Source organism: Chamaea fasciata, unplaced genomic scaffold, assembly GCF_029207755.1.
Source record: "Chamaea fasciata isolate MVZ Bird 193981 ecotype frontalis unplaced genomic scaffold, bChaFas1.0.hap1 SCAF_21, whole genome shotgun sequence".
NCBI lineage: Eukaryota > Metazoa > Chordata > Aves > Passeriformes > Sylviidae > Chamaea > Chamaea fasciata.
This window is the reverse complement of record NW_027094106.1, coordinates 11,177,469-11,190,691: the sequence shown is the minus strand read 5'-3', so window position 1 is coordinate 11,190,691 and position 13,223 is coordinate 11,177,469. Positions and strand designations below refer to the sequence as shown.

The 13,223-nt window shown below is 53.2% G+C and overlaps 2 long non-coding RNA genes across 3 annotated transcripts; both read right to left on the bottom strand.

Annotated features, from left to right (window-relative positions):
- Positions 1-1,369: 1,369 nt before the first annotated feature.
- LOC136299951 (uncharacterized) lies at positions 1,370-3,963 on the bottom strand. Of its 2 annotated transcripts, none has more exons than XR_010723597.1 (5): positions 3,662-3,963; positions 3,376-3,527; positions 2,669-3,261; positions 1,791-1,858; positions 1,370-1,514 (listed from the first exon to the last, which is right to left on the bottom strand). It is a non-coding gene; the product is annotated as an uncharacterized lncRNA (long non-coding RNA). The 2 variants fall into 2 exon arrangements; XR_010723598.1 differs by having other exon boundaries at positions 2,669-2,804.
- A 2,800-nt stretch (positions 3,964-6,763) lies between these two features.
- LOC136300036 (uncharacterized) lies at positions 6,764-9,405 on the bottom strand. The gene is made up of 3 exons (XR_010723612.1): positions 9,153-9,405; positions 7,767-7,989; positions 6,764-7,605 (listed from the first exon to the last, which is right to left on the bottom strand). It is a non-coding gene; the product is annotated as an uncharacterized lncRNA (long non-coding RNA).
- Between the last annotated feature and the right edge of the window lie 3,818 nt (positions 9,406-13,223).

The following is a 13,223-nucleotide window of genomic DNA, read 5'->3' as shown; positions in this document are numbered from 1 at the left end:
AGCCAGGGAACCCCCAGGGACACCTAAGGGATAGCCAGGGCACCCCCAGGGACCCCTAAGGAACAGCCAGGGCACCCCCAGGGACACCTATGGGACAGCCAGGGCAGCCCTGGGACACCTAGGGGACAGCCAGGGCACCCCCAGGGACACCTATAGGAAAGCCTGGGCACCCCAGGGACAGCCAGGGAACCCCAGGGACACCTAGGGGACAGCCAGGGCCCCCCAGGGACACCAAGAAGACAGCCAGGGCACCACAGGAACAGACAGGGCACCCCCGGGGACACCCAGGGGACCCCAGGGACACCTAGGGGACAGCCAGGGCACCCACAGGGACACCCAGGGCACCCCCAGGGACACCTAGGGGACAGCCAGGGCACTCCCAGGGACACCTAAAGGACAGCCAGGGCACCCCAGGGACACCTAGGGGACAGCCAGGGCACCCACAGGGACACTCAGGGCACCCCAGGGACACCTAGGGGACATCAAGGGCACCCCAGAGGCAGCCACGGCACCCCACAGATAGCCAGGGAACCCCCAGGGACACCTAAGGGACAGCCAGGGCACCCCCAGGGACACCTAGGGAACACCCAGGGCACCCCCAGGGACACCGAGGGGATAGCCAGGGCACCCCAGGGACACCTAGGGGACAGGGAAGGCAACCCCAGGGACCCCCAGGGACAGCCAGGGCACCCCAGGGACGCCTTGGGGACAGCAAGGCACCCCAAGGACACCTAGGGGACAGCCAGGGCCCCCCAGGGACACCTAGGAAGACAGCCAGGGCCCCCCCAGGGACAGACAAGGTACCCCTAGGGGACAGTCAGGGCACCCCCAGGGACACCTAAAAGACAGCCAGGGCAGCCCTGGGACACCTAGGGGACAGCCAGGGCACCCCCAGGGACACCTAAGAGACAGCCAGGGCACCCCAGGGACAACTAGGGGACAGCCAGGGCACCCCCAGGGACACCTAGGGGACAGCCAGGGCATCCCAGGGACAGTCAGGTCCCCCCAAGGGACACCTAGTGGACAGCCCGTGGACCCCAAGGGACACCTAGGGGACAGCCAGGGCATCCCAGGGACAGTCAGGTCCCCCCAAGGGACACCTAGTGGACAGCCCGTGGACCCCAAGGGACACCTAGGGGACAGCCAGGGCACTCCAGGGACACCTAGGGGACAGCCAGGGCAACCCCAGGGACAGCCAGAGCACCCCAGGGACACCTAGGGGACAGCCGGGGCACCCAGAGCTCCAAGTGCTCTCCAAGGCAGGCTCAAAACCCTTACCAACGATTGGCTTTAATAAAGCAACTCACACAAAGTCACCAGCACCACACGGTTGGTCTGTAACGGCTGCAACAAAATATGCCCTCCTGGAAGCAGTTCAGCACTTACTGATCACTTCTTTGTTTTGGCACTTCCCAGCCAGGGCCTGCGGGGCCTCCTGCAGATGCAGGTCTTCGCTGACAAGGCTCCACTTGTGCAGCAGCAGCAGGATTAGGGGCAGGAGCAGGAGCAGCTCCCTGAAATTTTAGAAAATATTAGAAAAATACAGGCAAAAATCTCACCTCTGTCCTCCCCTAAGAACATCCCTAGGACATCATCCCAGTTTTTCCCAGCTAGGAGCTGCAAGGAATTCAGGCAGGGGAATTGACATCAGGGAACAGCTTTGTAAAGTCAAAGGCAGAAAGAGAAGATCCACCAGCAAAGGGCAGGAAAGGGGAAAGGTTTCTGAAAACATTTCTGCAGTCTAATTAATAATTATTTCTGCTTCCCCAGCGAGAAGAACACAAACTCACAGCCATTCAGGCCTGACAGTCCCCTGCAGCCAGAGCTCAGCACACATCCACAGAAGCAAGTCCAGCACCTGAAAGAAAAAAAAAAAAAAAACAACAAAAAAACACAATCAAACCAGAAGGAAAAGGTGATTTCTTTGGCTTCAAAGTTATTTCAAGTTCTTAAAGCCCAACACAGCTGATAGGAGAAACAGAGTCAGGGCTCCTGGCAGACAGAGGGTGTTTTCCCCCCCAGGGGACTGCAGAGGAATTGTCTGGGACTTGGACTGTCCCTCGGGGTGACACCAGTTGCTGTGACTTTTATCATTCCATATGTTTGACTCCCAAAACTTCCCAGCCCAGGGGCTTGAGCTGACAGGGCAGCACAAAGATTGTTCTCTGTGTGGTGCCCAGATTTGGGGTTCACTGTCACCTTTGCTAGTTTAGATGAATTATACCCACGGCCCCGAATTCCCTGCTCAGTTCCTGCTGCAATAACCTCACAGTGCCTCACAGAGCATGGATATTCCCACGCAGAGCTGCTGCTTGAATGCCAGATGTGTCAGGAACTAGCAGAGCTTCCAAGGAAGCTCAGCAGGATGGGGACAGGATAGGTTTCTATTCCATAGATTTGGTTAATTCTAACCCTCATCCCCTGGGGGTCACCTGTCAGATTTCCCTGGAATTCAGCCACCCCCTGAGCTCGGGCTCCAGGTGATGTTTCAGAGCAGGAGAAGGCACTGGCCGGCCTGTGCTGAGGCAGCCCCTGTGCCCTCGGGAGGACACAGCTCCCTGCAGGAGCTCAGCTCCTTTCCGAGCCCCAGCAGTGGCCTCTGCAAGTGCCTTTCCCTCAGGCAAGGGATGCCCATCCCTGCCTTCAGCACACCTCCAGTGGGACCCACCTGCAAAAGCTTTCCATCACTTCTGCACTCCGGCTGGCTCCCTGGAAAAGTCCAGACTTCATCCAAACGAAACTCCATCCCACTCAAACCTTTGATTTTGAGGCATCTCCGAGGGCCGTTGCTCTGGATTTAATTTCTGTGAGGGAGGAGCACCTTGGCTTTAATGCTGCCGATGGGTGATGTCCTCAGGCTGAAAGGGAGGGGATTTGGGGTGGCCAGGACATCCCTGGCAACTGTGTGGGAGCTCCGGGAGGTGGGAATTGCTGTCTGAGCCCCTCTGCAGACAGCCCGAGCCGCCGTTCCCGGGCAATGCCAGCTGTTCCCTGGGGAGCTCTTGGGCTGTGGGTGCCTCTGTCCGGGCTGCAGCATCTCCCCGTGCCCGGTGGGAGCAGCCCCTGGCCGAGGAGCCGCGGCAGCCCCGGGGCCGTGTCCGTGCCAGCCCCGAGCCCGGCCCCGGGCCCTGCGTTTGGCCGCCGCTGCCACGGGCGGGGCCCCGCAGGCACAGCTCCTCCCCTGCACATCATCCCAGGGCTGCTGGCCCCGCTGGGGCTGCCGGCCTCCTTCCTCCCTGCGCCTCCGGGCACCCGGGACACCTGCAGGAAACACCGAGGGACACTGCAGGCGGCACGGGGGGGCACGGAGGCCTCCGGCCAGAAAAGCAGCCCCGGCCTCAGCAGCTGCCATCAGTTTGGCCCGGCAACACTCACCTGCAGGAAACGCCCCTGTGCGGGTGGGACCGGCCCTGCCTCTCTCCAGAACTTTGGCCGTGGAAGAAGGGAAGCCTCAGGACTTGTCCTGCTCCTTTCCGCCCAGAAAGAGACTTTGTGTAAGTACTTTTACGGCAGCTGTTGAGTAAATCCTGGAAAGGACAGGAAATCAGCGTCACTGGAAGAGCTTTGTGCTGTCGTGACCTGCCAGCCAGTTCTGCCCTCGAGCCATTCCAGGGGCTGCTGTGTGAAGCAGCTTTGGCAGAGAAGGCGGCACTGCACTTACCTTAGTGGGGCCAAGCGTTGCCATCCTATGGAGGTCCATCCCCATAATGCAGAGATTGGTTCAGCTGCTTGGAGCAGAGTCCGGGTAATGCCAAGGTGCTGAGTTCGATTCTCAAACGGTCCGTCTGCTTGAGAGTCAGATTTTAGGATCCCTCTCAGGCTCAGTATATCCTGTGACCTGGAAATAAGAGGAAAATTCTCGGCTGAGTTTTAATAAAACAGCTTTTGCCATTGCAGGGTGTGAGCTGCACTCGGTGATTTTCGGCCGCGATGAGCCCCACGAGCATTCCGCCCTTCCTTGCCGCCATCTTGGTTGCGTCTGAGGCCACTTCCGGTCCCGCCGGCATCTTTTTTGCGGCACCGCTAAGGCCCCCGGCAGGTGTTTACACAGACGCCTGACTAAATCCACGAATCCGAACCCGGAGGCGGCGCGGATGAGCACATGGCCGGTGTCTGCACACCTGGAAACGCCGCGGAAAATTGCGCCCGGGCGGCGCTGTAGTCGGGGTTTTTGTGCAGGCATCTGCGTAAACGCCTACAGGGTCCTTATTTTTTCCCGCCCTTTTGGCCGCCCTTTTTGGAAGGTCGGGCGCCTCGCGCCTCGGCGCCATTTTGTGAGGGGCGACGCGTGACTTCCGCTTTTCCTTGCCGCCATCTTGGTTGCTCCTGAGGCCACTTCCGTCCCGGCCGCCATGTTCTTTGTGGCTCGGCATAGGCCTCCGCCAGGTGTTTACACAGACGCCTGACTAAATCCACGAATCCGAACGCAAGCGCGTCGCGACTGAGCACACGGCCCGTGTCGGCACACCTGGAAACGCCGCGGAAAATTGCGCCCGGGCAGCGCCGTAGTCGGGGTTTTTGTGCAGGCGTCTGGCTAAATGCCTATAGGGTCCTTATTTTTTCCCGCCCTTTTGGCCGCCTTTTTTGGAAGGTCGGGCGCCTCGCGCTTCGGCGCCATTTTGTGAGGGGCGACGTGTGACTTCCGCTTTCCCTTGCCGCCATCTTGGTTGCTCCTGAGGCCACTTCCGTCCCGGCCGCCATGTTCTTTGCGGCTCGGCATAGGCCTCCGCCAGGTGTTTACGCAGACGCCTGACTAAATCAACGAATCTGAACGCGGACGCGGCGCGACTGAGCACACGGCCCGTGTCCCCACACCTGGAAACGCCGCGGAAAATTGCCCCCGGGCGGCGCCGTAGTCGGGGTTTTGTGCAGGCAGCTGCATAAACACCTATAGGGTCCTTATTTTTCCCGCCCTTTTGGCCGCCCTTTTTAGAAGGTCAGGCGCCTCGCGTCTCGCCGCCATCTTGGTAGTGGAACCCACTAAAATGCCCCCTCGGCCGCTCACACAAGCGCCTGACTCAATGGACTGCCGCCCGCGGCGCCGCTGCGCCCCCATCCCGTGTCCGCACACCCGCAGACGCCGCGGAAAAGCGCGCCCGGACGGCTCCGGGGTCCGGGTGGCGCGCGCAGGCAGCCGGCTGCCACGCGCCCGGGCTCCTTGCCTTTTTCCCTCCCTTTCGGCCCCGAGCTGCGGGCGGGCGGGCGGCAGCGCCGCCCCCGAGCTCACAATGCGGGGCTGCCACGCGCGTCGGGGACGGGCGGGGGGGGACAGCTGCACTACCGCTCTTTGCCCACAGGGTGGCAGCACTGCCGCACGGCTCCGGCGGGACGGTCATGGGGGACAGCTGCACTACCGCTCTTTGCCCACAGGGTGGCAGCATTGCCGCACAGATCAGGCGGGACGGGCGGGAGGGACAGCTGCACTACCGCTCTCTGCCCACAGGGTGGCAGCACTGCCGCGCGGCGGCGCGGAGCGGAGCCATAAACGAACGTGCCCAGGAATGCCCTTCCGAACAGCCTCCGGAATAAATGGCCCAAAAGACCCCCGAGCACACCTGCGAGAACCCTGCCAGCAACCAGACCGAAACAAAAAAGCCTTTCGTTCAGGCTCTATTTCAATATTTTTTATCTTTGTGATTCTGATATTTACATTAATCATTACAATTCAGCTTTTATATTATGTACATTATACATCATGTATTATGTTTATTATACTATTATATTTATTATATATATTAAGTATAGAAAGTTATATATAAAATAATTTATTATTTATTATGTAATGTTATAAATAATAATACATTTCATTTAAATATCATGATTATGTACATTATAGATGTTTATATTATGTATATTATATATATTTATAAAAGGTGTAGTATGTAATAATATATTGTGTATTTATTATTTATATTATTTTTCATATCCTATACTTTTTGTTATTTTTCTTTTTCATTATTTTTTAATTCGTTTGTTTATATTTTAAACGATATTTTACACTAGATGAATTCATTAACCTAACACATCAGAAACACAATTAATTTGAATTAAATGAGCCTGGTTTTCTAAGGGGTAAAGTTTTAATCTTTATTCAAATAATATGGGCATGTTTTCTCTTTCTCTATGGTTTTTTTTTGGTGGGTTGCGGGGGAGTTTAGTTTGTGGGTTTTCTTTTTTTGTTCGCTTTGTTTTGGAGTTCTTTGCTAATAAACAAGCAGGGTCGGAGAGTTCAAAATAAAACGTCTACTTTGTTTTTATTGCTCCCTCTGAAATGCGCCTCGACAGCCTGGACAGCAGGCTGCTGCTGGTAACACTGTGCACGGGTAGGAGGAGACCTGGTCGGGGCTGGGAAGGAAAAAACGGCACCACGGTGGTCACAGCTTTCTCCCTTCAGGAGTTTTATGGAGCAGAAAATACAGAGCTTTTGCCAACTGCGCTCTCTACGTCCAGCGGGCACCGAGGTCATTTCTCATCTTTCTTGCCAACAGCCAAACCCCCAGGCGCCCGGGGGAAGAAAGAGTATGGGGAAAAAAAAAAGGAACAAAGAAAACATGAAAAAATAAACCAAAACCATAGAAAATAATAAATAAAATTAAAATACCAAAAGAAAAAAAATTTCAAAGTAACAAAAAAGTGGAAAAAAAATTTAAACAAAAAATTAAAATAAAAAACTAAAAGTAGTTTTAACAAGTAAATAAATAGCTAAAGAAAAAAATATAAAAATTAAAAAACGGAAGAAAAAGTCTTTGAAAAACCACAAAACGCAACATGAGAAACCACAACAAAAGAGCATAAAAATACAAAAATAACAAGAAATAAAATACAAAATTAAATAAATGCAGCTTTCACCTCCTGCCACTGCCTAAAAAAGCACCATGGCTTTCCTCAATTATGCAGCAATAAGGGAAACAAACCCAGTGCCCCCCAGAACAGAAGGTTTTCTAGACAATTCCCACTTTTGCTTGGAAACAAATTCTATTTTAGTGGGAAGCTCATTTTGGACAAACACCCAAATGTGCCAAGGTAGGAAAGAACCAGCCCCCTGTGTCCAAGGAACAGCAGCTAGGCCTGGATTCAGGTTTTAATGGCATTTATGTAATTAAAAATGCAGTAAATTGAACTTTACAAAGAGATGAATCATGGCAAATAAATACTTCAACGTTTTCTTGGGAATTCACAGAATTTTGTGGAGATGGTGCTGGACAATTCCTGATTTACCAACATTAATTGGGTAAATTTCCTTGGAAATGTGCTCTACAAGGTGCAAAAATTCCAATTAGGATGGAAAATTGGAATAAATAAATATTCCCTTACTAAAATCAGAGAGAAAATCAGAGTTATTCCTTCAAATAAAAGGAAGGAATAACATCCAAATCCAAGCCTGCCTGGAAAACAAGCTCAGGAATTTCTAACATTGAAAACTTTTGCAAGAGTCATGAAGTTGGTGAAAGTTCATGGAATGATGATTTAAAATCTGCTTCCTCTGCTCTAATTTAAAGGGAAGTGGGAATTCAACAGGTCCAGTTACTCCTATCCAACCTTGGACTGGGATAAGGCCTTCCAGTGGCTTCACTTCCTACTGGCTCTCTCCTTTTTGCCCACAACCTGGAAGAGGAAAAGCAACAGGAATAAAGTCTCAAACAGGATGGCCTTGGTCCAGGCAGACTGAAATGCAGCTCCCAGGGAGGGAGGCCAGGCTGTGCCTCGGGGAGCTCCGGGAATCTGGGATTGCCCGTGGGATTAAAGGGCTGGAAAAGCACACCCACCTGCCAGGTTCAGTGCTGGGACCGAGCAAGGCCGGGGCTCGGGGGCAGCAGTCAGAGCTGGGACTGCAGGAGAACACCCCAAACCCGGGTTAAACATCCGGCACGACACGCAGCACGCTCCGGGAGAAACTCGGGTGGGAGAAGCCCCGGGATGCTCCACGTTCCTTGCCCTTGGCAGCTGTGCCAGGGCCTCCATCAGAATGCTGACCTCACCGTGCAGCTCCTACAAAATAGGAGAACTTATGGGAATCGCCCAGCAATCCATGGACTTCCAGTTATTAAGAACCACAGCTGCAGCGAAAGGTGCCCAAACTCTACTGCAAACCAGCAGGTCTGAGGAGACGCAGGGATTTATTCCTGAGGGGACACAAGGATCCCTCAGCCAGCCAGGATTTCTCCCAGGCTCTTCCCACTGCTCTCTGAGGACACAAACAGCAGTTTTTCCCTGGAGTTCCCCTTTCCAACAATGCCAAGACTCATGTTCTCCTCCAACCCCAGGTTCAGGAGGGAAAGTAGGAATATTATCACTGCACAGACTGTCCAGGAGGGTGTGACTGAGGCAGCAGCACCAGCTCCCACTCCACTGCTGCTCTGGATTCCTGAGCAGCTCCTTTCCATCCTGCCCTTCCCAGCACCATTCCCTGGGTGCCATGTCCACAGACACCTTCTCCATGCAGCTTAAAACCCACAGACACCAACAGAAAGGAGATCAAAAATCAATTCACATGCTGCTAGTCAGAGAGAATGGGAGAGGCCTAAAAATCTGCATTTATTTTAGAACACTAGAGCAATTTCTTCATGACCCTGACTATCAGTGATGGGCAGATAAACACCTTCTTTAACTTACTACCTGCAAAAACATCAAGTTTCAAGTTTAGTAAAGATAAAATTTTGCTGCAAAAATAAAAGAGGTGGGATGTTGGTGTTAGTGCTTTAACCTTCGGACATTAGCGGGTATTTGTAAAACAAATTCATTATTGAAGCAGCTAACTTGAAAATAAGGGGGTTTTACAATAAAGTTGACCAAAAAAGAGTCTCAAAATTAAGATATAGGTTGCACAAATATTTAAGAAAAAAAAAGTTGTCTTTCGTGCATATAACCTGCCAGCCTCTCATGTTTTCAGTCCTTACCATTTATTTTTACCAAGGTGATGACTAAAACCTTGTCAAAAGCTCAAAAAAAAAACCAATCCAGGACAAGGCAGGTGTTTTCCCAAGTACCCCCAGTGTGGAGCTGTGTCAGCCACAAGTGTTTGCTCCCGCAGCCCAGCCCGGAGCAGGCTCCAGCTGCTGCCCAGGGGTTACCAAGGGACTCACCTGTTTGAAGCTGTAAACGCAGGTGGCCTGCACTGGAGTGCCAAAAAATGTGAAATATGTGACTCTCACCTTGAATAGCGATCGATCTTCTCAGGGGAGCCCCTCACCCAGGATGGGGGGCTCTGCCACGGATTTCATCTCTCTGCATCTGAAAGAAAGTTGGGACAAAAGTCAGAGTGCTGCAGGATACCTTGACAGCTCCAGACATCTTGTGGCAATCTAGGAATACCCTCTACAGTCTAACTACACCCCACATCACAAATTTCAAGCCCCCAGCACTATTATCCTATTACCCCTACACCCAGACTGAGCATCAAGGCAGAGCAGCTCCCGGCCAAACACACACCAACACCCGTGACACAGCACAGGACAAACGAGGGGACGCAACAGGGACAGAAAACTCTGGCAAGAAGAATGACCCTGAGGGTCCAGAGAACTCGGAATGAGATGACCGAGGTAAGATGGAAGGTGAGCTGGCCAGGCTCAGAGAACCCTGCAGGAACAAGATGCCATCGGGATGACTTATCCCAAGAAATGCAGAGATGGATGCCCGAGAATCCTACGGTCAGAATCCTCGACCTGTCTTTGCATTCTCACAAGACCTAACCCGCCGGAATGGATCAGGACGGTGCACGGCTGTCAATACAGCTCAGAACAAGACCTGAAAAGGCATCGGACTGGATGCTTGTGAAGAGAGATGGATTCTGATGAGTGTCCGAGCAGCTGAGACAAAGGCACCTGGCTGAGGAGCACAGAGATCAGAAATGCTAAGACTGATGCCAGGGGTTTTGACAGGCCCCTGAAGGGCTAAGGGAAAAGACAGCACACACAAGACACCCAAGACACAGAGTGCACAACAGACACAACACACACCAGGACTGCTCTGCCCTGCACACCTCGGCACTGTGATCCAGAATGAGACTCTCCCTGGATGAAACCTAAGGGGTCACAGCTTAGACATCCCTGTCTTCAAACCTGACTCAAAAAACCTTGCTAGTGACCCCACACTCTTCTTTCATGCCCTCTACGGCTCTGAGCTCTCCACTTATCTCTCAGATGTCTGGGGAGGTGCATCCACGCCGGGTCCCAAAGAAGGCTGCCTCTCCCTCGGGGAAATTCCTGCTGTGACCAGGCTGGTGTCTCCTCGTCAGCTACAATAAAGAGAACTAAACGTGACCCTGTGCTCTTAGCAGCACATCAGCCAGAAACCAGCAATTCTGCTACTCACAGTCTCCTAAGCTTGCCTGTGTCCTCGGCCCTGTGCTTCAGCTGCGCTCAGAGGCCAACGCCGGCGTCGCAGGGTCTGGTCTAAAAATAAAGACAAAGAACAGAGCTGTAACACGGCCACCATTTACACCTCCCCTGCAAATCAAAACAGTGACCGACCTTCTCAGGGGAGCCCCCTCACCCAGGATGGGGGGCTCTGCCACAGATTTCATCCACCTGCATCTGAAAGAAAGTCAGAACAACAGTCAGAGTGCGGCAGGATACCTTGACAGCTCCACATATCTTGTGGAAATCTAGGAATACCCTCGACAGCCCTGCTACACTCCACATCACAAATTTCAAGCCCCCAGCACTATTATCCTATTACCCCCACACCCAGACTGAGCATCAAGGCAGAGCAGCTCCCGGCCAAACACACACCAACACCCGTGACACAGCACAGGACAAACGAGGGGACACAACAGGGACAGAAAACTCTGGGCAAGAAGAATGACCCTGAGGGTCCAGAGAACTCGGAATGAGATGACCGAGGTGAGACTGAAGGTGAGCTGGCCAGGCTCAGAGAACCCTGCAGGAACAAGATGCCATCGGGATGACTTATCCCAAGAAATGCAGAGATGGATGCCCGAGAATCCTACGGTCAGAATCCTCTACCTGCCTTTGCATTCTCACAAGACCTAACCCGCCGGAATGGATCAGGGCGGTGCACGGCTGTCAGTACAGCTCAGAACAAGACCTGAAAAGGCATCGGACTGGATGCTTGTGAAGAGAGATGGATTCTGATGAGTGTCCGAGCAGCTGAGACAAAGGCACCTGGCTGAGGAGCACAGAGATCAGAAATGCTAAGACTGATGCCAGGGGTTTTGATAGGCCCCTGAAAGGACAAAAGGAAAAGACAAGACACCAAACAGACAGAGTGCACAACAGACAAGTGACACAACACACACCAGGACTGCTCTGCCCGGCACACCTCGGCACTCTGATCCAGAATGAGACTTTCTGTAGCCTAAGCGGTCACTTCTTGGACATCCCTGTCACCAAAAATGACTCAAAAAATCCCTCCCGGTGGCCCCTGATCCCACACCCCGCTTTCAAGCCCTCCCTGGCTCCGAGCCCTCCACTTATCTCTCGGACGTCTAGGGAGGTGAATCCACGCTGGGTGGCAAAGAAGGCCGCCTCTCCCTCAGGGAAATTCCTGCTGTTGCTGGGCTGTTGTCTCCTACACAGCTACAATAAAGAAAACCAAACATCAAAGCATAATCTTGGCAGCCCATCACCCAAAACCCGACAATTCTGCTACTCACTGTCTCCTAAGCTTGCCTGTGTCCTCGGCCCCGTGCTTCAGCTGCGCTCAGAGGCCAACGCCGGCGTCGCAGGGTCTGCCTGGGTAAAGAGCAGACAATGTGACGTGGCAGCGCTGGAACTTGAGGGGACCATCCCTCCTTCTCCTCCCTGACTCACCTCAACTCCTCGCCCGTTATCCAAGACTACCTGGATGGGGCCTTCACAAGGAGAAGATCAAGGCTCCATCACAGACTCCTGGAATGCTCGCGGAGGGCTCACGGGTGAGGTGACCCGGGTCTGTCGTCCCGTTGGTGAGAGGGGAGCTCGGCCTCCTGCGAGTGGACTCCCTAAAACACACAATAACGGAGGCTTAGAGTTGCACCAGCGAGTGAGGCTTGAACAATAGCAACTGCTTCTGTCCACCCATCGCTGCTCACCTCGCCCACGTCAGCTTGACTGCTGAGATCCGGCTTTACCACCTAAAAATAAAGACAAAGAACAGAGATGTAACACAGCCATCATTTACACCTCCCCTGCAAATCAAAACAGTGACTGACCTTCTCAGGGGAGCCCCTCACCCAGACTGGGGGGCTCTGCCACAGATTTCATCCCTCTGCATCTGAAAGAAAGTTCGGACAAAAGTCAGAGTGCTGCAGGATACCTTGACAGCTCCACACATCTTGTGGCAATCTAGGAATACCCTCTACAGTCTAACTACACCCCACATCACAAATTTCAAGCCCCCGGCACTATTACCCTCGTACCCCTACACCCAGACTGAGCATCAAGGCAGAGCAGCTCCCGGCCAAACACACACCAACACCCGTGACACAGCACAGGACAAACGAGGGGACGCAACAGGGACAGAAAACTCTGGGCAAGAAGAATGACCCTGAGGGTCCAGAGAACTCGGAATGAGATGACCGAGGTGAGAAGGAAGGTGAGCTGGCCAGGCTCAGAGAACCCTGCAGGAACAAGATGCCATCGGGATGACTTATCCCAACAAATGCAGAGATGGATGCCCGAGAACCCTACGGTCAGAATCCTCGACCTGTCTTTGCATTCTCAGAAGACCTAACCCGCCGGAATGGATCAGGGCGGTGCACGGCTGTCAGTACAGCTCAGAACAAGACCTGAAAAGGCATCGGACTGGATGCTTGTGAAGAGAGATGGATTCTGATGAGTGTCCGAGCAGCTGAGACAAAGGCACCTGGCTGAGGAGCACAGAGATCAGAAATGCTAAGACTGATGCCAGAGGTTTTGACAGGCGCCTGAAAAGACTAAAGGAAAAGACAAGACACCCAAAAGACACAAAGTGCACAACAGACACAACACACCCTGGGACTGCTCTGCCCTGCACACCTCAGCACTGTGATCCAGAAGGAGACTTTCCCTTATTGTAGCCTAAGGGGTCACATCTGGGACATCCCCATCTCCAAACCCGACTCAAAAAATCCCTCCCGCTGACCCCTGCCCTGGCACCCCGCTTTCATCCTCTCCCTAGTTCCGAGCCCTCCACTTATCTCTCAGATGTCTGGGGAGGTGAATCCACGCTGGGTCCCAAAGAAGGCCGCCTATGCCTCTGGGAAATTCCTCCTGTCACTTGCCTGCTGTCTCCTAGTCAGCTAC